The following is a 27811-nucleotide window of genomic DNA, read 5'->3' as shown; positions in this document are numbered from 1 at the left end:
TAACAAATACAGAAGATATCCATGTAGTCTCAAGGAAATGGCCAATTTTCAAGAAAATATAAGTTGCCAAGTGTGATGATGGTTAGTTTTGCCAACTTGACAGAATCTATAACCACAAATCACCTAGAAAAGGGCCCGTGGGCATTCTTGAGGAGGTGTCTTCATTACATTAATCACAGTGAGAAGAGCTGTCCCCATGGGTGACACGTATTCCAAGCCTGGTATCCAAGACTATACAATGGAGAGAGGCAGCTCAACACAGGCATGTGTGTGCTCATTCTTCTCTGTTCTTGACTACAGATGTGCTATGACCAACTGCTTCAACTTCCCTCTGCCTTGAATTTCCTGCCACACAGACTGTACTTTGATATAAGAGTTAAAATATACCCTTTCTTCTTCAAGTCAAAGTATTCTTATCACAACAACAAGATACAAAACTAAGACATTAGATTTCCTAGGAAGAGGCAGAAGACCAAAATAGTCAAATAACTATAAAGAAATGGGAACAATATGATTGTTGACAACATCTCCAAACAGACCAGACTCATAAAATATCCACATCAGCTATACACATATACACATGGAAGAGATTAATACCTGTGTTTATGCAAAATACTGCATGATAGAATTTTTAAGTTTTTATATAACTTTGCAAAGCCAGCATATAATTATATGAAAACTCAAATTATTATGACAAGAAGACAAGTTATAGGCTTACATGTTGCATAAAGATTCTGGATCTGTCCACTGGTTCTCTACAGCTCTGTCTTTCTCCTTCTCTGCCCTTCATTTTCGTCAGCCACTGGGTCTGCTGCAAATGTGATCAATGCTTTATCCAACAGAGGTGAAGAGCTCATCCAGACAGTGACAGAGCCCAGGCAACTGGCCTCATTTTCCACCTCCTAGCATCTCACACGAAAACACAGCCCAAGAGAAGAGCTCTTCTGTCAATCTTCATCCTTCAGACATTTAAGGAAATGCAACTTACTAAGACCTCTGAGAATTCCCCGGAGACAAACTCAGGCAAAAGGGGACACTTGCCAGGAAGCGTGCTTAACTTGTTACGGGGAGAATATGTGATTGTTCCTGGCGTACAACACAGGTTGAGAAAATCTACAGACTTCTCCACAATCAAAACATTTCTGAGCATCTTAGGAAGTGTCTCTGCTTTCTTCTCTGGGACCAGGGCAAACATCCCTCTGTAATTAAATCCTCTTGGTCTCTGCAAGCTATACGTTTTCTTAGAGTTGGACAGACAGAATCAGAGTGTGTTCCTTCTATAACGCCAGAACTTCTGCAGTGATAGGAGAGGCAGGAGACTCCTCAGAAGGTTCCATGCCAGTTACCCTGCTGTATGCAGTAACAATAAAGGACTCTGCCTCAGAGTGGAGGTGAAGACCAACCTGAGGCAATCCTCAGCTTCCACAGGTGCACCAAGGAATGCACACACCATACTCTTATGTACAAGCATGCACAAAAAAACCATATATACACATCATACAACATATACACACAAATATAAAAGAAATATGTTCTTTTTGCAACGATTTTTTTCTTGTTAATTTTCAAGACTGTTCCTATCCTGCTTATCTTTACTCATTTCATTAAAGCTACTTGAAAGTGGGACACTAGATATGTTCATAAATATTTAATTTAATAAGAACTCCTTTTATAAGTTAAAAATATTTCACATGATTAGTTCACAAGTAAAAATTCTACCAAAATTATCAGAGATATTGTTGCTAAGACCTTACGATAGTTTGGAATTTCTACAGTTGTTTCTAGAAAGGTCTGATAAATTATGTCTATGCAAATCCTTTAAATCCCAACTTTAAGCATTTAGGGAGCAGTTTAGGGGGAGGTTAGCTCTGTTGATGAGACTCATCATTTAATCTTTGCATTTCAGCTAGATAACAACTAAATGTCCAATCTGAAGATTCTATGGCTTGAGAGCTATGCAGTACTTGATGAATTAATCTAGATGATAAAGAAAGGGGCTGTTTCCAGGTCAAACTTAATTTTCAAAGAAGGATTAGCACACCTCTTTCTGGGGTGATTAAATCTTGTCTTGGTAAGTTTTGTAGAGTTTAAGTGGTGAGTGAATGCATGCATGGATATATCACTTGCCCACTTCTTCAATATGCTCTCAAGAAATTCACACTGGAGACACTATTTAAATACACAGAGTGTAGGCAGCAAGAATAACAAGAGAGAGAGAACAAAATTCAAAAACTAGATTTAGGAGACCAAATTAAGATGTGTTGATCCAGTTCAAGGTGATGTGTAGAGAGAAGAAGGAAACGTGTTGGCTGTAATCCTACTTGTCTGGGCAGATGGTGTTGACGTCAAGTGAGTTAAGCTCACAAGGACAATTCCAGCTTTGAGTGGGAGAGGGAAGAGCAGATTGAGCCTATTGGTACGAGTGAGCATCCAGGCGAGAGGCCAACCATTTAGCTGGTATATTTTTCAGATGCTGCCACTGGGAGAGTTTCGAGTTGGAAGTAGATTTAGGAAAGGCCTCTTTTACATGAAAGGCATGACTTGAACACCAGTGTGACTGCCCAGAGAGATTGGGGAGAGGGAAGAGCTGGGAGACAGCAGTTCTTACCTAGAGATAGAGGAAACACACAGGGAAGGGTGGTCTCTAATAGGCAAGGAATGTGTAGAATGAGGATCCAAAGGATTGTGAGTGCCTTAATGGTTGCCCATGCCTTACCCATTCTCCTATTTTATCTGCACAGCATAGTACATGAAATATAATGGGACTGGGACACCATAAATATTCACCAAAAGACAGAATAGTGTCTTCAGTCATTAAATTTTATTTTCATTCCTGGAGAACCAAGCTAGAAGTAAGTATTTTCAGAATCCTATGGCATTAGTTTTTCTTCAGAAACATTAAGCACATTATTAGAATATGTAATTATAAATATTTAGGTAAACATCTAAATGAAAGATTATGAGTATTTGCAACTATTTGTGCCAATGGGAACAAAACTCAGCAAATAGCACTACAGTTACAGTTCAGTATTTAACACCGGTAGAGTGATTGCCTTCACAGAAAACCAAAAACAATGACAACTTGGGCAGCAAGTAAATGCCAGTCTAGAAAATACTGTCGCCCGCCTCTTCCCCTCAGTCTGTTGTGACTGGGTGCACCCTCTTCAAACACCCTTAATCACGTGAAAGATACCTGGAAGTTTTTCCCAAAATCAAAAATGGTGTCAAAACACCTTCAGAGCAGAAATAATTATAGGAGAGGCAACTTGGGCACCTCCAGGTGGCACCTCTTTGACCTGGAGCAGCTACAGCCTACCACCCACAGCTGTGCTGTGGGAGATGTCATGGAAAGTCATCACAGGATGAGTTTACCCAACGTTCTGTTCATGTGGGTGAACAGCAAAAAGAGCAACTGGCAGTCATAGGGATTGCCTGCAAAATGTAACTGTGTTCATTGAATTCAAAATTTTACATATGAAGTGTTTCCTCCTAATACTACCTACTGTACTTGGAAATATGCGGTTCAATTTCAGAAGTCTAAAATCAGTGAAGCAATGAGGAAGTTCAAGGAGTAGCAGTACAAAACCAAATGGGAAGCTATGTGACTCAGTAGTCTGCCTCAGAGGCCAAGTTCTGCTTGGCCTCACCTGTTATGTTGTTTTAATCAAAGTCTCTTCCTTGCCTAGTATGGTGATCTATACACGCCTGCAATTCAAGCACTCCAGGGCTGAGGCAGAAGGATTGTGGGACTATGTATTCAAAGCCAGCTTGCACTACATAGTGAAATCTCATCCATAAATAAATAAATTTATATCTCTGATAAATTAGACACTTCTAAACACTCAACTAGGAAAGACCTGTTTTATTGAAAAGCCATCATAGGAGCAAAAAGAATGCCAGAATGTTCTTGCTACACCTCACACATACGGATGCAAATCATAATTGACTCACATATAGGAGTGTCACTCTTTGTCACCTCCTGTGGCTTCAGGGTGAGTCTCAACACCATCTCACAGGCAGTTTCATCTTCTCTCTCAAGTGACACTTGACATGTTGGGACATGAGTTCTGTAAGAATAAGGCAACCACAAATACAGCTTGAGCTATTCATCTAAAGCACCTTGTTTTCCTAAAATGATCTAATATGAGAGCAGAAAGAACCAAAAAGAGAACTTTGTCAGTGCTAGGGAACTAACTACATAGATCAATACACACAATTCCACAAAGCTGTCAGAGAGAAAACTGAAAAAGGGCAGGGGCCCATCTTCCTTCTGTATTACTATCTGGAAAGGCCTTCGGTTTAACACTGAACAGGTGCTTTCCAATTGAGAGATTCTCAGTGTAGAGCTCATGGTCCAACTGGGACAGCAAAAGGTGAAGGCACAGTAACACTTCCATGATATTGCCATGAAATCCGAACTTGGGTTCAGAAAGCCATCTTCCCAACAATGATCAAGGAAGCATCCCAATTCAGGGTACACACACAGGTGTAAAAGTTCATCCATTCCTAATGGTGGTTAGATTCCCGGCCTTGCTCTTCTAATTCATTTTGTTATCTAGCAGGATTTAGATTGTGTTTTATCAGAGCATAGCTTTTCCTCACTCTATGACTCCTTTCAAGAATAACTTTCATGTCATTCTCGGTTCTTCAGGGATTATGCTCTGTGGAGGCTCACAAAGGTTTCCTAGTGAGATCTGAGATCCCTTCACCCAGTAGGGCTGCATTAGAGGATTGATTGACAATGTGCATGGTTACAAGGTGATTGGAAAGGTCTACACTTGGCTGAGCTGGGGGAGGTCTTTTGCTCCACCCCTTGACATTCCTATAAATAGCCCCTTAGAAGAGACAGAAGGGGCCAGTGGATAAGGATCCAGGCCACCCGAGGCTATCCTGTGTTTCTATCTGTTTCTCTTCCCTCTATCCTTCTATCTAATATCTCTTATCCCTCACTGCTCAAGAGTACTCTGTCACAAAATGTGGGAGCCAATCTTCCAGCTAGGCTCCCACAAATGGCACCAGGAACAGGGATGGGGAATTGGTGAAAGGAGAGAGGGGGGCCTCGCAGTTGTAAGGGGGCATGCCCAATAAGGAATTAAAATATAAAGGTGATGGTATTTTATTCTCTGGAATGAAAGTAAAGTGGCTGAATGTTGAAATTAAAAGTGAGCGAGGCTGCAGTGAATTTCTTTCTGTCTAGGTTTCTTTCTTTTTCTCTCTCAATTTCTATCTATAAAAATTAAGAAAAAATACAAGGGAGAATGTAGGAATAGTGTAGAAAAAACTTAGGACAAGATAAGCAACAAAACAGAACTATGTCCTTGATTTTCCAACTCTGGGACTATGAACACAAACTCCTAGAGAAGAATCAGAGAAAAATCTATCAAAGATGAGAAAAATGGGCAGAAAAAGATTCCTGGGGAAGCTTTTGACCTGTGAACAGCTTAGATTTATATCCTGAGTGGTAGAGGAAAGAATTTTCCCTGAGATAGATGTGGATGAAATAAAACTCTTCAATCTGCTGACATTGTTACTGTATGATAACATTGTACCATCAGGACTAGTTTCCTTGGCCCTGAAGCCAAGCTTAGGGAACAGAAGTCTTGGGAAAAACTTAGTAGTCTTTCTCTCAAAAACTGAAAGCTTTCTTGTGAAAAACTTAGCAATCTCTCTCTAAAAGACTGGAAGCTCTTCAGGACTTTCCTTCTCAGATTTTTTTCTTCCTGAAAGCGCAAAATTAAACTCACCTGAAAAATCTATCAGAACGAGAAAATCACCTGTAATGGCCCTAGAAAAAACAAACAAAAAACCTCTTGGAATATGGCAAATCCTCTCTGCTAGTCCTATCTCTCCTTCAAGACAGTATTAGAAAAACAGCAGCCAGAATCCCCTGTGGCCAGAGCCTATGCCAGATAAAGTGCAGGTGGAAAGCCCAGTAGGGACAGCTTCCCCAGGGTGGAGCCACAATAGAGGCGGGGTGGGACCTGGGAAGGGACTGCTGGTGTGAAGGCAGCAATGGAGGCTTTGAAATCCTCCCTGCAATGAGGGAGGCAGGGTCTAAGTTCCTAGATCAGGGACTCAAGCCCCTATCCCCAGAACAGAAAGCAGTTAGCAGAGAAACTGAGCCTTGGTTAAGGCATCAGAGACTCTGCATCTTGGGAGAAGGGACAAGCAGGAGATTTATCATGGAAAAAAGCTCTCTGAAAAGGCTTTTATTTCAAGTACTTTCACTTCTTTTACTGATCCAGTAAATCAGGGGAGCAAGCCCTGAGGGGTTTTTGCTTCTGGCACCAAAGCGCCTATCCAAATGCACACGCGTGTGGATGGATGCAGTCCACTCTTTTGAAATGTGTCAGGTGAAGGAAATACACTTATCAGGGAGAACATAAATCTCCCATGGTAAAAGAGCAAAATCTTGACTCAAAAACTTCCTGTGGTAAAAGCAAATACTTGATAGAACACAGACCTTGTGAACAGAAGTTTTCTCCCAGACCCAGAAAGGCAGCATGGGAAATGTAGTTTGTTCATAGCAGCATGGCAATATAGAGAAAGGCAGCTTGGGAAATGTATTCTGTAAAAGAGGTACCGGTACTGCACTGCCCCCAAACTCTGTTGTTGTTGTTGTTGCTTTCAGCTCAAAATGCTAGTTTTTTCCACAAGCTTTGTTAGCTTGCCTCTTGAGAACTAGAACTAGGCAAACAGCTTGCCTGTCAGGAGGCAATTAAATGCTAATACTGTTTGTCAACAAGTCACTTTGAAACCCTTTAGAAAACAAGGGAAAGTGGTCCATACACTGGGAAATTGCATTTAGGTATGGAAAAAGTTTACGGGCAAATAAAAAGCTTTGGCTGTGCTTGAAATGCAAAAAAAGAAAACACTGGCATCAGGGATTGAGAAGCTGGTAAGTGAAGTGAAAATACTAAACCATGAAAATGTTCTTCCTCAGAGTGAGCTAATGTGTTTCATGATAAATAAAACAACACAGCTATGCTCTTGACTCCTTTGAACAATAGCAATTGTTGTGAACAAATAACCTTGTCAGAAACATTGAGCTAATAAAAATCTATCAAAGACAAGGCATCATTGAAAGAACTCATAGCAGTCTTAAAATGCAGCTTAAAAAAATTAAGAAGGGGGAAATTGTACCCTCAGAAGCTTGATGGCTGTCTTAGCATTCGGTACAATGTGTGGAACAGAGAGGCTCTGACTCCAAACTGTCAGGAAAACATTCAGAATGGTATCAAAGCTGACCATGAACTCCAAACTTTCAGAAATAAAGCAGTGTTGAGTTCACCTACAATTTCTACTATGGTAACTAATGATTTGTGTACTTTCTATCTTGCTGAAAGAAAATATAATAGTTCAGTTAAGAAATCTCTTCTAGATGTGTGTTAAAGTTTGTAAAGTAGTCCTATAGAATTTGCTTTTGAATGTAAGTCATTTCTGTTAAGAGACTCTTCTAGATAGGTTTGTAAAATAGTTCCATAGAATTTCCTTTTGAATATGTTTGTAAAAAGTGTAAATATTGAAAGTAAAAAATGTAAATGTTGAATGTAAGTTTGTAAAAATTGTAAATGTTGAATGTAAGATTGTAAAAAGTGTATAGTGATGTATATACTAGAATTATTTTTATTATTCTTTTACCTTCAGATATATTTGAACACTTTTTATGATAGCTCAAAATACAATTTTATGGTTTCAGTGGCCCCTGGAAAACTTAAGTGAAGGTGTCATAATAAGAGGAGCTTTTCTGTCTTCTTCCTAGAAGTTTCCATTCTTTTTCTGTTTCTATTCAGAAAGGGGTAGGCCTCCCACAATCAATTTAGTTTGTACAGAAATTCTACTGCTGTGGTAGGAACACACATATGTGAGGCACTTAAACAGCTAATAGTGTCTTTATAATTAGCATGGGGTTTTGTTCACTTGAGTGGATAGTTTAAAGTGATTTAAAATGATTGTTTTCTCCTGAGAATTAAAGCAGTCTCTTAAAAAAATTTTTTGAACATCTGTTAGGAGAGAGTTTTGATCCAGGAAAAGGGCTTATTACAGTTGAGACTGCTCTAGTCATCTTAAACCCATTCCAAAAAGGATATTCCATCTTTGTTATCCTCTACTCCTTTACTGGGAGGTGTGGCAGCTATGGAGATCACTATGGATGTCTGCAAGCTCTTAGTAGGGACTTTGGTCAGAGCTCTATAACCACTCTTGCCAGAGGCTGGTAGACAAAGACTGGCAACTTTTTTCTTGATAACTTCCTGAATGTATGTATGCATGCAAAATTAATCAAGAATAATGACCTAAGACAGGCACAGTCTATCTGAGGGACCTGGGTTCCCTTTATTATATCAAGAAGGGGGAGTTGTGGAGGCCCACAAAGGTTTTATAGTGAGATTTGAGCTTGCTTCATGCAGCCGGACTGCATTAGAGGATTGCTTGACAACATACATGGTTTCAAAGTGATTGGAAGGTCTACACTTAGTTGACCTAGGGGGAGGTCTTTTGCTCCATCCCTTGGCATTCCTATAAATAGCCCTTTAGAAGAGACAGGAGGGGCTGGTGGATAATGATCCAGGCCCTCTCAAGGCTATCCTGTGTTTCTATCTGTTTCTCTCCTCTCTATCCTTCTAATATCTCTTATCCCTCTCTCCTCAAGAGTACTTTGTCATAAAATGTAGGAGCTGGTCTCCCAGCTGGGCTCCCATGATGTTCTTTGAAGCATGCCCTTGGCTTCTTCTCTGGCAGTTACTGGATGCTGACTTTGAACCAAACACTGTGCTGAGTTCCTCCTCAGACACCATCCTTGAAGATCACACACAACCTTGTCATCAGATTTCAATTATTCAGGTCATGGTCACACAACCAGGCATTTAAAGGTAGGACTGTCTATTTCTCAACCCTATTCTTTCTCAGCGAAGTGTCACATTCTCCATGTGAGATGTCTCCTGACTCCAACCTCTTCTTCCAAGTGTCCAAGAATGACATGAGAAAGTATCCCAGTTCAATTCTTGGGAATGCATTTCAAGACAATCACTTCAAGAGCTCTTGGAAAATTTGCTTCCCTCAGAATATTCTTCCATGTACTGTCTGTGATCACAGAATGATGTTAGAACTCTCCAAGTGTCAGGATGGCAGGGATCAGCAAAGACACTAAGTTTACCCTGCCCCTCTTTCCCTGAAGTTGAAGGTCAAAGGTGATGGCTGAGAGGAAAAGAGGAGCACACTGCCACAGCCATCTAGAGCAGGTGTCTCAGTTTCCTTGCCTGTGCTGTGACTAAGCACACTGACAAAAGGAACTGAAGAGAGAAAAGCTTTGGCTTCGGCTCCAAAGGGAGACAGTCTATCACAGCAGGGAAGGCATGGTCACAGGAGCAGGCCAGGGACTGAATCCACTCAGGAAGCAGAGAGTAAACAGGAAGCAGCAGGGCTATAAAGCTCCAAGGCTTCAAATGACCTGTTTTATTCAATGAGACTCCACCTCCTAAAGGTTCCACAACTTCCCCACACTGCACCACCAGCTGGGAACCAAGTATTCAAACATGTGAGCCTGTGAAGGTCATTTCACATTCAATTCTCTGAGCTCTGGTTCCCTCTGCCCCGTCACACACAGGCTCACAGTGCTGGACACAGGGTGGAGTGTATGATATCCTATGGCCAGACATGGCTTCCCCACTGACACTCCATACACAGCACCCTCACAACACATGGGCTGTTTAAAATTGTTGGACTTGGAAAATCTGTGAATAATTATGTTTTTGTGAACTGCTTATTACTTGCAACCAATATGCCAATATTAAAAACATATCTAATTAACCTTTCCTAAATTATACTTTATTATACTAATAAACTCTATTTATATAAATATTTATAGATTACAGTATTTTTTTCCTCATTTACCAAAGTCTACCATTGTTGAAAAAAACACAGCTAGGAATGGTGGCATATGACTGTAATTTCAGTGTTTGAGAGGCTGAGGCAGGAGGATTATTAGTTCAAGGCCAGCCTAGGATATATAATGAGTTCAAGACCAGCTTAGCTAAAAAGAAAAAACAATAACAATAAGATAGATGGGGGCTTCCTATGGGTTATTAGTCAGGGATGTCCCAGAGGCATCCAAAACAACACAAACGTTTGCAATTGCTCTTAGTTACCTACCAGAACTAGATGTTAAGCTCCTACTGCTGAAAACAACACTTTAGATGCAGGTTATGGAGAAATCATCTTTAAAAACCTCTCTGACCCTGCTGGCTAGCTTTCAGAGTTCCAGAAGATGCTATGGAGGGGAAAGTTCACTGGGGGAAAAAATCCAATGGAATTATCCAGCAATGAACTTTGCATAGTTACAAAACCAAACCGATGAGGTGTTCTCGCTGGTGTGATGGTGACACAAAGGTGACAGGGGGGACCAGATGCTTTTGTATTGGACGTAAGGGTTGCTACTCAGGAGGGAAATCATGGCTGATACTGTAAACATGGTCAAAATCCCATGGCTTGGAAGGTCATAGGCCCTAAAGGGGAAATGTTGTCAAACTGACTTCTAAATATTTATGTTCATACCTATAGGTTAGTGCTGTCCTCAACCATGGCTGGAAAAACTTCTCTCTACAGAGATCATGCAGTTAGTGCAGACTCATAACTGGTCACGGTGCTGAAAATAAGTGACTACTGAATGCTCTCCCCTAAATGGGACATTTATGTCAACTCCCCCCCCCCACACACACACACACAGCTTAGGGAACATCAAGGAAAATTGGTAAGAGCTGGGGATGGGGAGGACGCTGTGAAAGGTGTCTTCTGGACACGGCACAGCCACTGCTCTTATGACCTCAATGCAGCTGTGGCTACCTGCTCAAGAACAAGCCTACAGTATCAGTTAACATCCCCAGAAGCAGCACTGTTTGGACTCAGGAGGTATGTTATAGGTGCCTGAAGGAGTGGAGGGTGTTGAGGTAGAGACAATTAAGATATACTATTTATATATATGAAATTGTCAAAGAACAAAATATTTACTATATTTTCATAGACTTTGTTATCCTAGTGTCTCCAGTTAGAGAAGAACAGAGGCATTGGAGCACTTGTCAGAACTAAGTCTTGAAGACCACCAAATTTTCTCTCTTTGCTTCATCAGTACCTGTGCTCTGGAGTGCTGATTGTTCAAGCGCATCATTGTGGTGCACTGTTCTAAAGAGGAGTGGTGCTATTCTTGTTGTTTTCATCTGAGAGCAACAGAAAATCTGACCGGAAGTAGCTGAAGATTGAGGAAAGTGTGTTACATCATCTGCATGCGCATACATGTATATGATGTGCTCAGATGGATCAGAGATCTGAAGTGGCCAGCTCCTGACTGGCTGACTTGGAGTCTCTCGTTCTCATCCCTGGGTAAGCCCTCTCCTATCGTGGCAGTCGGCTGCAGCAACTGCAGCAAGGCACACACAAATGTAGCCTCCAGCAAGATGGAGACATTCTTCTACGCTTCTCTACGTATTTCAAAGAAATACTTATGACCATTCCAACTAGAGAAAGGTACTAGTTATCCACCTGGAATCCATATTTGCAACAAATTAAGTTTTCTACAGGAAGAGGGAAGAGGATGGCTGATTTGAGATAAGTCATCAATAATTTCCATGCCAGGACTTCGACAAAATTACTCCATCATGACCTACCACTCATATCAGAATTCAGGAGTTTGTTTATACCTGTTCAGTCTCTTTTGTTGTCTTCTTTTTACCACACACCACACTTGTGCTTCTAGGTATCAAAGAAATCCACTCAAGTCATCAACAGACTGTTCTTTCCAGAGCCATTTTTCCCCCAGGGATTCTGAAAAGTAGCAACTCCAGTATCATGTGCTATCTGCAGACCTAACTCTTTAAAGTAATACACTCTTGTAGGAAATATCTACTCCATCTGGATCTTCAGCATGAAAGCACATCAATGTGCCTCAACTGTCCAGATAGAGCAGCAATCTAGTGCAACCTCCCATCCCAGCCTTCCTGGGAAAATGCGTACTCACAGAGTAACAAGAATCAGCTTCCTTAACCCATCCTTGCTATAACCATAGATGCCTACCAAAGAACACCAGAGGATATGCCCCACTCCGGCACAGGTGACACAAATGTGCCCCCTCATCTCTACCCGGCCTGTCTCAGCCCTGAAATTTTTGAACCAACAATTATTCCCCTGGTCATGTGGACCTGCTATAGGATTCTTTGGGGAGGTGGGGTTGTTCCTCTGTTTCTGAAATACAGTTAGAAATTTGGGATTTGGCTGGTGAAACTGTTATTGGTAGCCACTTGGTCACCAAAGGAAAATGCCTCATATTAGGGAAAACCATCACAGTCTAGACTTCACAAACCCTGTCACTGTGGTAATTGCTCTTAGAAAGGTACTATGCCACAACAGCACTCACTGATGCAAGACAAGTCAGAGTTCTCTTCAGAGCAGCGGTTCTCAGCCTTCCTAACACCAAACCCCTTTAATACAGTTCCTCAGGCTGTGGTGACCCCAACTGCAAAATTATTTTTGCTGCTGCTTCATAACTGCAATTTTGCAAGTATGACGAATTGCAAATGCAAATATCTGTGTTTCCCGATTATTTCAGGCGACCCCTGTGAAAGGGTCATTTGACACCACCACCCACCCCCCCCCCCGCAAGAGGTCAAGCCCCACAGGTTGATAATCACTGCTTTAGAAGATGAAGCAATCTGCAGGAAGAGAGGTGGTGTCCAGACCCCTCCCAGGTGAGAGGGCTTCAGCGTCATTAGCCCTTTCTCTGTGCTTATTTACTACATACGTGTGTGCACACACCAAGATTACAAATGCCTCAGGAAATTTCCATCTAAATCTAAAGGTGGAGGTCTACAAAAGCCTTCTTCCACAGACAGCCTTATCCAGGAGAGGCCATTTGAAATCATCTTAATCTGAACCCCATTCTGCTACATGGACCCCATTGCATAGGAACTCCATAAATGCATGGGAACACAGATAGCTTTGCTTGCCAGCGTCTTCTAAAGTCACGTCTGTTATCATAGCAACCACATGCCTGGCTACACTAGGGGGCACTTGAACACTACATTCTGTGTAGACCATCCTGGACACTGGCACTGGTGGTGATTTGGGGAGATGGGCAAGAGTGGGGGGACTATTGGGAAGATGATGGAAGGCATATATTCATTTTAACATATCTCCCCTAAACCCATCACTATTTGAGAAAGCTCCCGAGTCCCACTTGGGAACCCAAATCTTAATTATACACTATAATTGTTGTTAATGGAACGTGTACATTTCAACCCAGCAAGATCGGTGGTGCTCCATGCCAGCGTGACTTATCTCCCAGATTGTTGTCTTTATTTGTATAAATAGGAATGAAGCAAAAATCTCATCCACTCTCCGCATAATGAAGAGGGAGGGGACTGCAGCCTGCACTGTGGTGGCCAGATGCTCTTTTTATCTCTTTGAAAATCAACATGCAGAGCTGGTGATCCTCAAATAGAAGGCGTCTCTCCTTGGGGATGGTAGCTCTGTATGTTTGGAATGATAACATTCTATAAATAAATAAAAAAGATTATTAAGAACACTGTGTAAATCTCCTAGTCAAACATCCCTTCAAGCAACTATCAGCAGTGATTCGGTTTGGTCCCCTAATCCCACTGTATACAAACACATGGCATAAATACAGTATTTAACAAGCACCAGAGAAGCAGCCTCATGCTTGCAGGAAAGACTCATCCAAAAGAACCAGCATCGCCCGCTCCAGTGTGGCCTCCAGCCCGCTCTTGCATTGACTCTTCCACCTGGATGAAGCCTCCAGCTCACAGCTCAGCAAGTCTCAGGCATAACCTGCTAGTTAAATCAAACATGAAAATAGCAACTTGTCCCCATTACTTTTTGTTCCATTTCAGTGAATCCATGAATACCCATTAGAAAGCATATCACATTTGCAAGCATGCTGGGCTTCCTAAAGGTCTGACACAGCCTCTGGGTTTAAACAGAACCAGAAGAGGTGAGGGAAAACCCAAAGCGCCATGGATGACAATCCCACAGGACCCAAGCTCTCCTGGGGCGACCCTTGTGACCATCTCCTTTGCCCTACTGGTTCTTGCTTTCTCTCATACCCACAGCTCGTCTGTGTGTGTGTGTGTGTGTGTGTGTGTGTGTGTGTGTGTGTCTGTCTGTCTGTCTGTCTGTCTGTCTGTCTGTGTCTGTGCATGTATGTGTGCATGTACATGTGTGTATATGTGTGCACATGTGTAAGTGCGTTGCACATGTGTGTACACATGTGTGTGCATGTACATATGTGAATGTGTGTGCATGTACATATGTGAGTGTGTGTGCATGTGTGTGTTAGTATATCTTTTCTCTTTTCAGTCTAAGTCTGTAACTCTCCTTCAGTTTCATTCTGTGTTTGACAGACTATGTGTGTACGGGCACACATGTGGGTGCAAGGTATACTTGTACACATGTGTATACATGTGGAGGCCAGAAGACACCTTTTGTTTGAGACAAGGTCTCCTCTGGGCCTGGAACTTACAGTAGGCTAGACGAGCTGCCAGAAAGTTTCAGGGGCCCACCTGTTCTTGCCTCCTGCCTCAGCATTTTGCAGAGAATAAAACTGTGCGACCGCCACGCCTCGTTTTCTGCACAGGCACTAGGGATGGAATTCAGGTCCTTCCACACATAAAGCAAGCACTTCCCAAATCTCATTTTCATTCTTTATCACTCACTGACTGGATCTGAGGCTTGGGTTAGCATAAGTGCCAACAGACAGCAGGACACCCCACGGTGACGATCTGAACATCCTCTGGCTTTCTTGGTTGTCTCTAGTGTGTTGTGATAACTGGCAAACTCCAGGTCGGGGCTGCAGACAAACCAATATGCAAGTGTTTCCTCAGCCCAGTCAGTGACCTGAAAACAAGCGTTTTTAGCATATAGCTAAATGAATAAACTACTGTTTTTCTTTCTCAGCCTGGTTATCAAGGTCAGCCACTCAGATGCCTTCCCAGGAGGCTCAGCCAGTGAAGGACCTTTCCTGAGAGAGGCAGTTTCTCAAGATGTCCACTGCAGCATCTTCCCCCAAGGTTGCTTCTGTCCAGGATGATGATAAATGGGGAAATGGACTCTCAAGTACACTGCCCACCAGAAGTGCCCCCCACTCCTCCTCTCTTCCTCTTTTCCAGTTTCCTCTTCCTCTCTAAGACCTTCCATGTCGGGCAAGGCTTCCTTGAGGTAGAGGAACCCTCACAGGAGAGCATGGGGCTCTGAGCTCCACCTGGAAGCCCAAGATGAGATCAAGTCAATGCTTCAGATCACCTGATCGCAGTGACTGCCAAACAATGCCACTTGTGGTTAAGGTTCTCAGCAAGGGTCTAATGTTCGCATTTGCAACTGTTAGCCAAAGCTGGGTTAAGAAGTGTCTTATCCATATTGTTTATATAGGCTTTTAATGTGCAGTTTAAAAATCAAATGTAGATAAAAAAAACAAGTGCATTCATTTGCCCAGGATGCTATAACAAAATATCATACACTGCATAGTTTAAACTATAGAAATTCATTCTCTATCAGAGCTGAAATGCTAAAATACAGTCCAAGGTGTCAGCAGATCTGGTCTCCTCTGTGGCCTCTCTCTGTGTCTGATTTGCAGATGGCTGCCTCCCTCCCATGCCTTTACATGCCTCCTGCGTGTGCAGCCCTGGCATTTCAGAATGTGTCTAAATTTCCTCCTCTTATGGGCAGAGATTGCATGAAGTCCACACCCATGTGACCTCACTGACACAATTTCTCCTTTAAAGACCTCCCTTCCATGAGTGTCACATGCTGAGGCACTAGGAGCTAGAAACTTGGGGACCCAGCAACAGGTACCCTTGTGTCTCCAGGAGCATCTGGATTCCTGCCACATTTTGCCTGAACCAATACAGAAGTCTTTACCCTGATGCTCTGATGTCACTGTGTTTCCCATAATGCAACAATGATGGTTAATAGTACAGCAGTTACAAGAGTGTATGGTGGTTACAAGTCAATGCCAGATGCATCCTTAATTAGTCTTTGAAATCCAACTAAAAGCAAGCAAGGTGATTCCACTCAAGTTAAACAGAGAAAGGGGTCCGGTCTGCGGTAGTTTGGAGGTCTGGTGATTTCTATTTAAATGGGGTGATATAGTCATTTTCTTCTTACGATATTTTTATATGGCACTTTAAATGTTTAATTAACATGTGTTGCACACACACACATGCACACACACTAATGCGGCTCAGTGTGGTATTTCCACACATGCAGGCAGCGAGTCCTGATCAACACCATCCTGTCTTCTTCTGCTCCTCCACTTCCCGATCTCATCAGCATTCACTACTCTACCTCCAAGCTGACTGCTTTGGCTACCCCATGTGAGAGAAGCATGTGGTACTTGTCCTTCCATGTAAGACTTAACTTTACTCAACATTGTCTTTCAGCCACATTCATTTTACTGAAATTGTGTGATTTAGTTTTTCTTTGGTGCTGAATAATATTCCATTGTGTTTATGTACCTCATTTTTGTGAGCTTTTCTTCTCTATCCTGGGCTGATTCCACAGCTCAGTTATTCTAGTGTGTCTGGTAGTTTTTCACTTGCCTGATACTTTGCTGTATTATTTGTATTTTCCAATCACCTTCTTTTAACAAGTATCACTTCTATTCTCTTCAGGGCAGTCTTGAAAACTTCAGAAATATTGTCTATTCACAGACTCCTCAAATCATATCTGGTAGATAAGGGCAGGAGGGCCTGCCGAGGCTGGTCCTGTGCGACGAGGTTTCTAGGTAACAGAATCTTTTTCTCTTCAGTTCCTTCCTTTGAGAACATCACCAGCAGTTTGGAGTGCATATGAATATCGCAGAGAGACAGGAGGAGGCCAGCTCCAGACCTCAATTAATTATGCAAAGCCTTCCCAGAAGCTGGCCTCCCAGGCCCTGATGTTGCAGCAGCTGCTCGAGGGGAGACAATTCTCTCAGGGCTCTTAACCCGGCCTCACTGGAGCCCAGCACATGAAGGATTCACAGAAGTCAAAGATTCAAATGGCTGCTCCCTGCATGGTGAATCAGAAGCTTATGAAGTTTTAGTTACTATAACTAAATATGAACCATGTGGTAGTTTGAATGAAAATGGCCCCATAGGTTCATAGAGAGTGGCACTATCAGGAGGTGTGGCCTTGTTGGAGGAAGCGTGTCACTGAGGGTGGGCTTTGAAGTCTCAGAAGCTCAAGCCACACATAGTGAGACTCATTCTCTTCCTGCTTCCTGTGGCTCCAGACGTAGAACTCTTATGTACCTCTCCAGCCCCATGTCTCCAGCACCTGCATGCCACCATGATGATAATGGACTAAACCTCTGAACTGTAAGCCATCCAGAAATTAAATGTTTTCCTTTGTACAAGTTGCTGTGGTCATGGTGTCTCTTCACAGTAATAAAGCCCTAACTAAACCCTATAGTGTTTTCTGTGCTTTGGTTCTCTCTCTCTCTCTCTCTCTCTCTCTCTCACACACACACACACACACACACACACACACACACACACACACACACACACTTACCACACAGCCACTTCTGACAGTCATATAAAAAGAATAACATTTTGCTTAAATGTGTTAGACTGAGTATACATATTCGTCTTGTCTCCCATCTAAAACCTTCCTGAAATGACAATAGAGAAATTAAATAGTTATAAATGCATACACCAGAGAGGTTAACATCAGCGGGCAGTGTAGATGTAACCAACCATCTTATTAAATAAGAAACAGAGAACCAATGCACAGAAGCCAAGAGATCAGAGTCAAGAGCCTTACCCGCCTGCTGCAGCTAGCCTCTTAAGCCAAGAGACTTCTCCAAAAGAGAGCTACTTCCTGTCTGTTTGTCTTTATGGAGACTGTCTGTTCTGCCTTCTTATTGGTTGTAAACCCAAACACATGACTGCTTTGTCACTGCCTGTATGTACAGCCCTCCAGGTCTTCTATGGTATTGAGATTAAAGGCATGTGTCTCCAATGCTGGCTGTATCCTTGACCACACAGAGATCTGCCTAGCTCTGCCTACCAAGTACTGGAATTAAAGGCATGCACCACCAACGCCCAGCTTTTGCTATGGCTCTAATAGCTCTGACCCCCGGGCAACTTTATTTATTAACATACAAATAAAATCACATTTCAGTACAAATAAAATACCACCATAGGGCAGCTGTCAGAACATTTGGGGGAAGAGTGATGGAGAAAGAATAATGGTGTAAGTGGAGAGGAAGAGCCTGTGATCTAAGTATATACAGTTCACCTGCAGAGCTTGGAGGTGACGGGTCCTCAGATCCTGAGCATCCCTTGGGAGGTAGGTGAGGCAGGACCTGGATCAGAGGTACTGTAGAGAGTCTGCATTCACACATGGTTCGGCCGTCTCTAGCCTTCAGTTAGTCTCTTGCCTCATCCCTACAAGGACAAACAGTTAAGAGAACTTGAGCCAGAGAGGATATGGGCTTAGCTGACAAATGATGCTGGGCTCAAAGTGAAGCCCTTGTGTAAAAATTTGGTTCCAAATGCTCCTGAATAAGGAGTTCAGATAGGTATGTCCCAGGCAGAAAGAAGGGTAAATCCGCAAAGGAACAGATTGGTCCTAAAGGAAAAATCTGTGAAGACTCCATTTCAGATCTTCATCAAATAAGGCAGTTTCCATTTTCACAATACCTTCTGTGAGAGCAGCGGCCTCATGCACACAGTCAGCTCATTCTGACAATACCTACTGAGAGGCCAGCTATGCGGGCAATCAGTCTCCTGTGCACTGAGTGGAGGACCATTTCTTAAACACTGACAAGTATACACATACTGCAACATTTGAAGAAGGCATCAAACATAGCAACGGGCAAAAATAAACAAGGTCATATTTCATCTATTTATCTATCATCTATCATCTATCTATCTATCATCTATCTACCTAACATCTATCTATCTATTGTCTATCTATCTATCTATCTATCTATCTATCTATCTATCTATCATCATCTATCCATCATCTATCTATCTATCATCATCTATCCATCATCTATCTACCTATCAACTATCTATCTACCTATCATCTATCTATCATCTATCATCTATCTATCTATCATCTATCTATCTATCATCTATCTATCATCTATCATTGAGAAGACAGAAGCAAGAAGACAGAAGCAGGAGAGGGAACAGAAAAAACTTCATAGCATTCATCATCAGCAATTTTTGAGAGTACACAATCTTCATGAAACAAAACAGGACACAGTTTAAACCACAGCAAGAGGAGGAAAGAGAGAGCACAGGAGTCACACATACAACAGCCAGATGCAAATGCTCTTCAGTAGACCACTTGGAAGATAAGATTTACCAGCTTTCCTTAAAAAGTCAAAGAAACAGACCAGCGGTAAAAAAGGAACTTTAGGGGCTCCACCCAATGTGCTCAACTTCTAAAACTCTAGAAAGGTGGCTGGGTGTGGTGGCATAAGCATTTAATTCCAGCCCTTAGGAAGCAGAGACAGGTGGATCTCTGTAAGTTTGAAGCCAGCCTGGTGTACACAGTGACTTCCAGGCCAGCCAAAGCTGTATAGTGAAACCATGACTCAAAAAAAAATTGTAGTAAGAAAGAACTGAGAAAAAAAAACATAAGGAAAAATAATCCAAGCACTGCTTAATTTCTGAGACAGGAAAGGCAGATATTTTAGAGAGGTCGGCACATCCCACTCAAAAAGCAGGAACACCCAGGCAGCACTGAAATCTCAAACCCCAAGCTAGGAAGGCTCCTTGGTCGGCAGAAGGGGAGCCTGTCACAAAAGCCAAGACTAGAGGTGGTATCACATCTCTAACCAGGACACTGAGGCCAATACAAGACAGCTGTGCCTCCATCAAGCCAACCCTTCCCCCAATATAACAAGATAAGGAATGTTTCAGATAAGCAAAGATTAAGGGGAGACCCCTTCCATGTGCCCTTACACTCAAAGCTAACTAGAGTTAGTGCTTTAACCATAACTCCACTAGTGAACAAGATAAAATAAAGCTGAAATCCTGGAAATGAGAGGGGAAGAAATAAATTCCAGACTAAGGCAAGATGAAGCCCAGATGTCAGGTCCTGGGGACCCGAAGACCACAGGCATTTGGAGAATTCTGGGAGAAAGGTATCCAAGTGGGTCCTATGTATGCCTTCCCATCTGAACCACCTCTACATTCCTTATAATACTAGATGCTGTGTATTTTTTGGTACAAGTCTATATACATTCTGTACATACAGTATTTTAAAATATTTTTTCCATGAGTATATATATATATGGGCATATATTCGTGTGTGTGTGGGGGGGGGCATATATTCGTGTGTGTGCGTGTGTGTGTGTAACCAGGGAACATGGTGGATGAGTGTACTTTAGGAAAAATCACACCATACTAAGTACATGAATATGGAAAACAGGTAAAGAAGGGCTGAACAGATGACTCAGTGGGTGAAAGTGTGTGAGCATAACAACCTGAGTTCAGATCCCCAGCACCCACACTGTAGGTCATTATGGACCTATAAGCCTACTGACCTGCGAGACCTGCAGGCCATCCAGTCTAGCCAACATGGCAAGTTCAATGACAGACCTTCCTAAAAAAAAGAAAAAGAAAAAGAAAAAAAAAGTGAGGCAGAAGCAATTGAGGAAGAGAATCTGAGGTCAATTTCTGGCCTCCAAATGCCTCTGCAGGAGAGAACACACCTTTATGCACAACATACAACACCCATACACTACACACACACACACACACACACACACACACACACACACACACACACACACACACACAAATCTCTTTAAGTCTCTTTGGTATTCTCCCCTACCCCAATACTGGGGCTTGAACCCAAGGCTTTCATGTATGCTCAGCAAGTGTTAAGGCAGGAGGCTATACCTCTGGTTTTCATTTGTTTTTTATTTGAAGATGGGGTCTCACTAAGTTGCCCAGGATGGACTGGTCCTTGTGAGCCTCCTGCTCCAGCCTCCCAGCAGCTCGAGTGATAGACCTGCACCACCAGAGAGCTCTCTTAGGACTTGGTTCTCCCATCACTCATCACTCTTCCTGGATGGCCAAATACCCAATGGGCAGGACTCTGACCAGCAAGCCAAGACATGGACCCAAGCCACTGGGCTGAGGAGACCAGGCCTTGCCCCCCTCGTGTGCAAGCTCCATGTAAAGGGTTTTGCCTTTCCAATAGCAAAAGCTGCTGTCGTCAGGAACATGGCTGCAGAAATGTAATAATTAAGTGAGGCATGGCATTTTTAAGAATGTGAGAAGGGCTGAAGAAGTTCATTGGTTAAGAACTCACACTGCTCTTGCAGAGGGCCAGAGTCCAGTTCCCAGCACCCACATTAGGGAGCTCACAACTGACTGTAACCACCCACCTCAGAGAGCCCACAACTGCCCGTAACACTAATTCTAGAGAATCTGATATCTTTTTATGGATCTGTGCATATACTCAAACAGATATACATAATTAAACAAATAAAAATAAACCTCATAAAATAATGAGTGACCTCAAATATCAATGGTTCTATGGACTGTTTTGTAGCAGTTTCAAGTTCTGTGACTATTTGTTTCTTGAGGCACCTGTGACCACCGAATCTTCACTCAGGAGAACAACTCTCCTGTCACCAAATGTTTCTAGTCAGCTTCTCCTCACACCATTAGAGGTAACAGGTGTACAGGCTGTTCCTGAGAGAAACCTCTAGCCTCAGGAAGGACTGGCCCACATGGAAATGTGGGAGATACAGATATTGAAGGGTTCCCCCAAGGACCCGCCCTCCTGCCATTCACTGGGGGCATGAGAGAAATGGCTGAAAGCTACCCCAGTCACGGGTTGCTGCCTGGAGTCCTGCCCCAAAGAGCCACTGTTTTTTTCCTTAATGTGTGTGTGCATATGAGTGCCCATGTGTGGCGCTCCGAAGGAATGCTTTGACTCAGACATGCCATCTACCTCCTTCACAACCTGGTCTCTCATTGGTCTGGAACTCACTGACCAGGCTAAAGAGGCTGCTGGAGAAGCCCCCGGAATTCGGTCCTCCCTCTCGAGCATATGCTGCCACACCACGACAATTCTTCATGGGTTCTAGAGTATGAAGTTGGGTCTGCTTACTCTCAAGGAAAACACATGGCCAAGCAAACTATCCACCAGACCCCCAGATACCATCTGTACTGACTTCTGCATCCATATGTTAGAAAAACGACATAGGATAAAAGACATCAAAACCCACTCTAGCCACCCATGAGGCCAGAGAAATTTCTGCTACCATGTAGTTAGACGCTCAATTGGCCTAGAAGAAATTTGTGAGTCAGAGATTGGAGAAAGAAGGGAGGTGTGAAAAAAAGAAATATGTCTTCCCTCCATCCGAGACAGAGAGGGAGAGAGGGGGAAGAGAGGGGGGAGAGAGAGAGAGAGAGAGAGAGAGAGAGAGAGAGAGAGAGAGAGAGAGAGAGAGAGAGAGCTTGATGATCTAGAGGAGAAATAAGTCAGAACTCGCCCCAGGAAGCGTCCCACACCGTGAAGCCACTCTGCGGCCATTGTGTGGAAGGGCTTTGACGGCTTCATTCTCCAGCCAGACAGCAGGAACCTGGAGCCCTGGGTCCGGGTGCACAGCAGCTGTGCCCTGTCTCTACCTGCTGCAACCAGCTCTGTCCTTAGGGCTCCCGTGAGGATGTCTGCAGGAACTGCCATGGCAATTGATAAGCTGCCGGTCGGTCGGGAAGTGGGACTTTTCACAGGTTCCGACCTGAAGCTTGATCCTTAAAATGAATTGGAAGCATCTGGCTGTTTTGCTGCTGGTAGGTAATGATGCAGCCGCGTCACACACCCAGATGTGATTCTACATTGCGCAGCTGTTCTGGTGGGAGTTTCAACACCCGGAACATCTGCTGCTGGGACTCTGTGGAACCATTTTCACTCCATCTCTCCAGGCCCTTATTCTCTCCCTAGAAAGTGTACTTTCTTTCCACTCAGAATTTTTCTAGTTGCCAAAGGTGTTTTTCCCAGCAAAGGCGTGCCCACAAAATTCTATGAAGCATAGAAGAGAGGTCTACAGTCCCTTCAAACTCAGCCCAACCAAGGGCCTGTGATACAAATTATTTTCCTGAGGCTTGACAAGATGGAACATTATAAGTAGACAAAGAATGCATTGTTTGTAGCACACTTAAAAGAAATGGCTTATAATGCAGAGACTTCCGGTGTCAAACACAAGGGTCACCTTTAAGTTTGAAAATGGTGATCTTGCGTCACAAAACTGCATGCACAAAGCTCTCCCAGTGCAGCACACGGGACCTACACTGCATGACCCACACTGCACCCTGTAAAAACACAGTCCTTGAACATCTCAGATGACAAACACTCACGTCAGAGTTGTGAAGAGCAACAAGAAGTGTGAAGAGCCACAAAATTTTCACAGACATTGAATAATATTTGGGATTTATTCTAAAGAAATAATCTCCTGTATGGAAAAGTGTCACATATAAATATGCTTATCATGGGATTAATTATGTTGAAAAAATGGTTTTGATTGATTGTACCAAATACGGAAATAGTTAAAATAATGGGGTGTCTCTACCTCCACAGAACTCATGGAAAATCCATGTGAGGGACTGAACTGTTCCAGCTGCTCGGGCAGCAATTAAAAGGACATTTGCTGAAGCTAAGAGCAGCCTGGGAGAGCGGGCCTGACATCCAGCAAGTGAAAAACCAAATAGCAAACTTGTTTGCACACTGTGCATGCGTCCTGTCAAAACACAGAACCTGAAAATTACCTCAAGGAACAGCTGAAGCATGATAGCGCTGTTGTGTTTGAATGGTACAATCATGAGCAATTTTCTTCTTTTCTCAATTTTCCTAATTATTTACAGAATGACTATATTATTTGAGTGAATAAAAAAGACAAAAGTGGGTTGGTACAGTATGACCGAGACCTGACACCTGCCAACACTAAATCAAATCCAATGGAGCGCCAGTCAGATCCAAAGCCTTCAGCCGACCGCCGCGTCTCCCCAGCACAGCCTTGGGCTTGCTTTGTCTAGCATTATACTTACCTTATGTGTTTACCATTTATGAATTATGTGGATGTGTGTGGGCACACAAGGGACAGAGGTCAGAGGACAACTTTCAGGAGTCTGCTCTCTCTTTCCACCACGTGGTCCTGGGGATCGAACTTAGATCCTCAGACTTGGCACAGTTGCCTTCATCCGCAGAGCCAGCTCTCTCCCTTGCCCGGCATTTTAAGGAATCGAGAATGAAATTAACCCAATAGTCCTTCACCTGTTGGGATGGGTAGTAATAGTGACAGAACCCAACCCAGCTTTACATGACATTCCTGAATAAGTGCAGGGGGAATCTTACTTTCCCTAGTTTAGTGATTGACAGGATACAGGGCTGGCAAGATGGCTGAGCAGGTAATGGAGCTTTCCTCCAATCCTCACTACCTAAATTTGATCCCACACAGTGGAAAACAACGGACTCCTGCAGGTTGTCCTCTGATTTGCACACCTGTGCTACAGCTTGCACATGAACACACACACACACACACACACACACACACACACACACACACACACACACAGGTAAATGGAATTTTTTGGCTTGGTTTTGGTTGGTTTTGGTTTTGGTTTTTTTAAGAAAGAAAAATAAACTCAAAAGAAGGGTCCTCTCTCTAATTCCTCCTGGTAACATTTCTGAGCACTGGAAACTCTGGTAGAGTAAACACAGTGTCTCTTTGTCCCCAAATGTCTTTCCCACTCTCATATTGAGCCTAAAGAGAAAAGACACAGGCACTACTGCTTTGGGATGACTTTTTCCCACCCCCAACAGTCCTTGCAAATTTTACAATGGTACCATTGATTCTTTTAATATCCAAAAACACATTACTATTTCTTAGCATTTTAGAGGCCAACTTAATTTAGGAGTGGAAAGGGATGACAGAGTGATCGCCAACTGATTAATTTCAGAATTTCTCAAGGAAATGCTGACCCAGCACTGTGGCCCTCCTGCACACCATTATAATGCTTTGATTTCCTGTCACTGTGGATGGTTTAAAAAAGCGAAAGTAAATAGGAGACATGGAAAATCAATGCGAGGTGCTGAATCGTTCCAGCTGCTGAGGCTCTGTTAATTACATCATATTTTCCCGGAGACATTCAGCTCAGACTTGCCAAGTGCCCGCATCTGGAGCTGCCTGTCGTCCTGCTGGGGGAAGAGCCTCTCCCCAGGCAGCTCCGTTAACTGCAAAAGGACAAGCTATCCCAGGGAAGCAGCTTGTTCAGGCCAACTCTCTGAGGCAAATCCCCAGCATCACCATGCCTTCCGTTACCATAGAGATAAGAGGTGCCAGGAGCTGCAGAGAGAGGCTGCCAGGGTCTCGGCGAGTAGGTTAGTCAGTATGCACAGTGTGAACCTGAAGAAAAAACAGGTCCCTCCTATTTGGGTAGGCCGGCAGTGTGGTGGGCTGAGGGGGGGAGCGAGACGAGATCAGAGGCCACGGAAGGCAAGCAAAGAGAAACAAAGAGGAAGGCAGGGCTTTGTAAAGAGCCAATTCGTGCCACTGCGGACTTCAATACAAAGCCACTGAGCACCCACTCTCTGGCCAGCGCGATGAGAAGCAGGTTTCTGGCTGCTTCTTCGCAGGCCTCCCACCGTTCCTTGTAACCGACTCTTCTCAAGTCCACTTGCTGGGCTTCCTCATCATCCCTTCTTTGCAATTATAGTATGAGAAAACGGACTCAGCTTTCCTTCCAGAAAATTCTGGGACTCCATTTTCTTTCCGTGATTATGTACACTAGGAGATGGCTTTCACTGTGACTCATTCCTTACTCTGTGTTCATCTCTACACTTCTACCCCTTCATTTACCACCTGCTATTTTTCTTTTTAAAGATTTTTTAAATTTATATGCATGTATGTTCATGTGTGAGTATGCACACATGCATGCAGTGCCTAAGGAGTCCAGAAGAGAGATTCCCTGGCATTACAGTAGTTTGTAAGCCACCCAGTGTGGGTGCTGGGGGCTGAACTTCAGACCTCTGCAAGAGCACATGAGCTTGTAATGAATGAACCACCCCTCCAAGCCCCTGTCCATTCTCCCACGCCCAGCTTCTCAAACAGGAAGTCAGGGGGAAGGAGTATCCCAAGCTATAAAAACAACACAAAACTTAGAGATGAGTCCTAATGTCCACAACCCTGCAGCCAGCCTCTGACTTCCACAACAAGGTCAACAAAAGCAATCTCAGCCTAGACCTGCCGTTCCCAAACCCAACACTCCTCAGAGAGAATCCAAGACTTGCACGTATATTTTATTGACAATCTACTGCTCAAATATCTATTTCCCAGTGTGTGGCAACTATTTCATAGTTTCTCCCCTGACTTCTCATTTTAGTTTTGTTATATACCTGCACACATATACAGGTGCATTTTTAAATTTTTTATTTTTATTTTTATGGACATTGGTGGTTTTTTGCCCATGTGTATGCCCGTGTAAGTCTGTCAGGTCTTCTGGAACTGGAGTTACAGACAGTTGTGAGCCACCATGTTGGTGCTGGGAATTGAACCCCAGTCCTCTGGAAGAGCAGTCAGTGCTCTTAACTGCTGAGCAATTTCTCCAGCCCATACATGTGCATTTAATACTTAGTTTACATAAATTTAAAATCTTACCAAGTTTTAACACACTATAAACTCTGGCCAAGCAAGTAAGTCACTGTATATAAATTTAGAAAATGAGATTCTCCTATCTTTCAGAAACTGAGCCACTGAGTAAGGACATCACAGGACTACACCATTCAGTAAAGACATCACAGAACTGCAGTGTTGAGTAGGGACATCACAGGACTGCAGTGTAGAGTAGGGACATCACAGGACTGCAGTGTTGAGTAGGGACATCACAGGACTGCAGTGCTGAGTGGGGACATCACAGGACTGCAGTGTTGAGTAGGGACATCACAGGACTGCACTGTTGAGTGGGGACATCACAGGACTGCAGTGTTGAGTAGGGACATCACAGGACTGCACTGTTGAGTGGGGACATCACAGGACTGCACTGTAGAGTAGGGACATCACAGGACTGCACTGTTGAGTAAAGACATCACAGGACTGCAGTGTTGAGTAGGGACATCACAGGACTGCAGTGTTGAGTAGGGACATCACAGACTGCACTGTTGAGTAAGGACATCACAGGACTGCAGTGTCGAGTAAGGACATCACAGGACTGCACTGTAGAGTAAGGACATCACAGGACTGCACTGTTGAGTAAGGACATCACAGGACTGCAGTGCTGAGTAGGGACATCACAGGACTGCACTGTAGAGTAAGGACATCACAGGACTGCACTGTAGAGTAAGGACATCACAGGACTGCAGTGCTGAGTAGGGACATCACAGGACTGCACTGTAGAGTAAGGACATCACAGGACTGCACTGTAGAGTAAGGACATCACAGGACTGCAGTGCTGAGTAAGGACATCACAGGACTGCACTGTAGAGTAAGGACATCACAGGACTGCATTGTTGAGTAAGGACATCACAGGACTGCACTGTTGAGTGGGGACATCACAGGACTGCAGTGTTGAGTAGGGACATCACAGGACTGCAGTGTCGAGTAAGGACATCACAGGACTGCACTGTAGAGTAGAGACATCACAGGACTGCATTGTTGAATGAGGACATCACAGGACTGCACTGTTGAGTAGGGATATCACAGGACTGCACTGTAGAGTAGGGACATCACAGGACTGCACTGTAGAGTAAGGACATCACAGGACTGCACTGTAGAGTAGGGACATCACAGGACTGCAGTGTT

The 27811-nt window shown here is 43.4% G+C and overlaps 1 long non-coding RNA gene across 4 annotated transcripts in view; it reads right to left on the bottom strand.

Annotated features, from left to right (window-relative positions):
* Positions 1–27811, bottom strand: part of LOC128112548 (uncharacterized) — a 66627-nt gene that overhangs the window by 19429 nt on the left and 19387 nt on the right. The window contains exons 2-6 of one of the 4 annotated variants that reach the window (XR_008219017.1): positions 20546–20604; positions 18283–18431; positions 13687–13833; positions 3952–4067; positions 719–959 (exon numbers count right to left, since the gene is read on the bottom strand). This is a non-coding gene — a long non-coding RNA (uncharacterized LOC128112548). Of the gene's footprint in view, positions 1–718; positions 960–3951; positions 4068–13686; positions 13837–14564; positions 17470–18282; positions 18432–20545; positions 20605–27811 lie in introns of those variants that run through there. The other 3 variants (XR_008219016.1, XR_008219019.1, XR_008219018.1) reach the window with 3 other exon arrangements.

Source organism: Peromyscus californicus, unplaced genomic scaffold (genome assembly GCF_007827085.1).
Source record: "Peromyscus californicus insignis strain IS unplaced genomic scaffold, ASM782708v3 Scaffold_17__1_contigs__length_78620276, whole genome shotgun sequence".
NCBI lineage: Eukaryota > Metazoa > Chordata > Mammalia > Rodentia > Cricetidae > Peromyscus > Peromyscus californicus.
The sequence above is the reverse complement of the archived record's forward strand: the minus strand, read 5'-3'. Positions and strand labels throughout refer to the sequence as shown.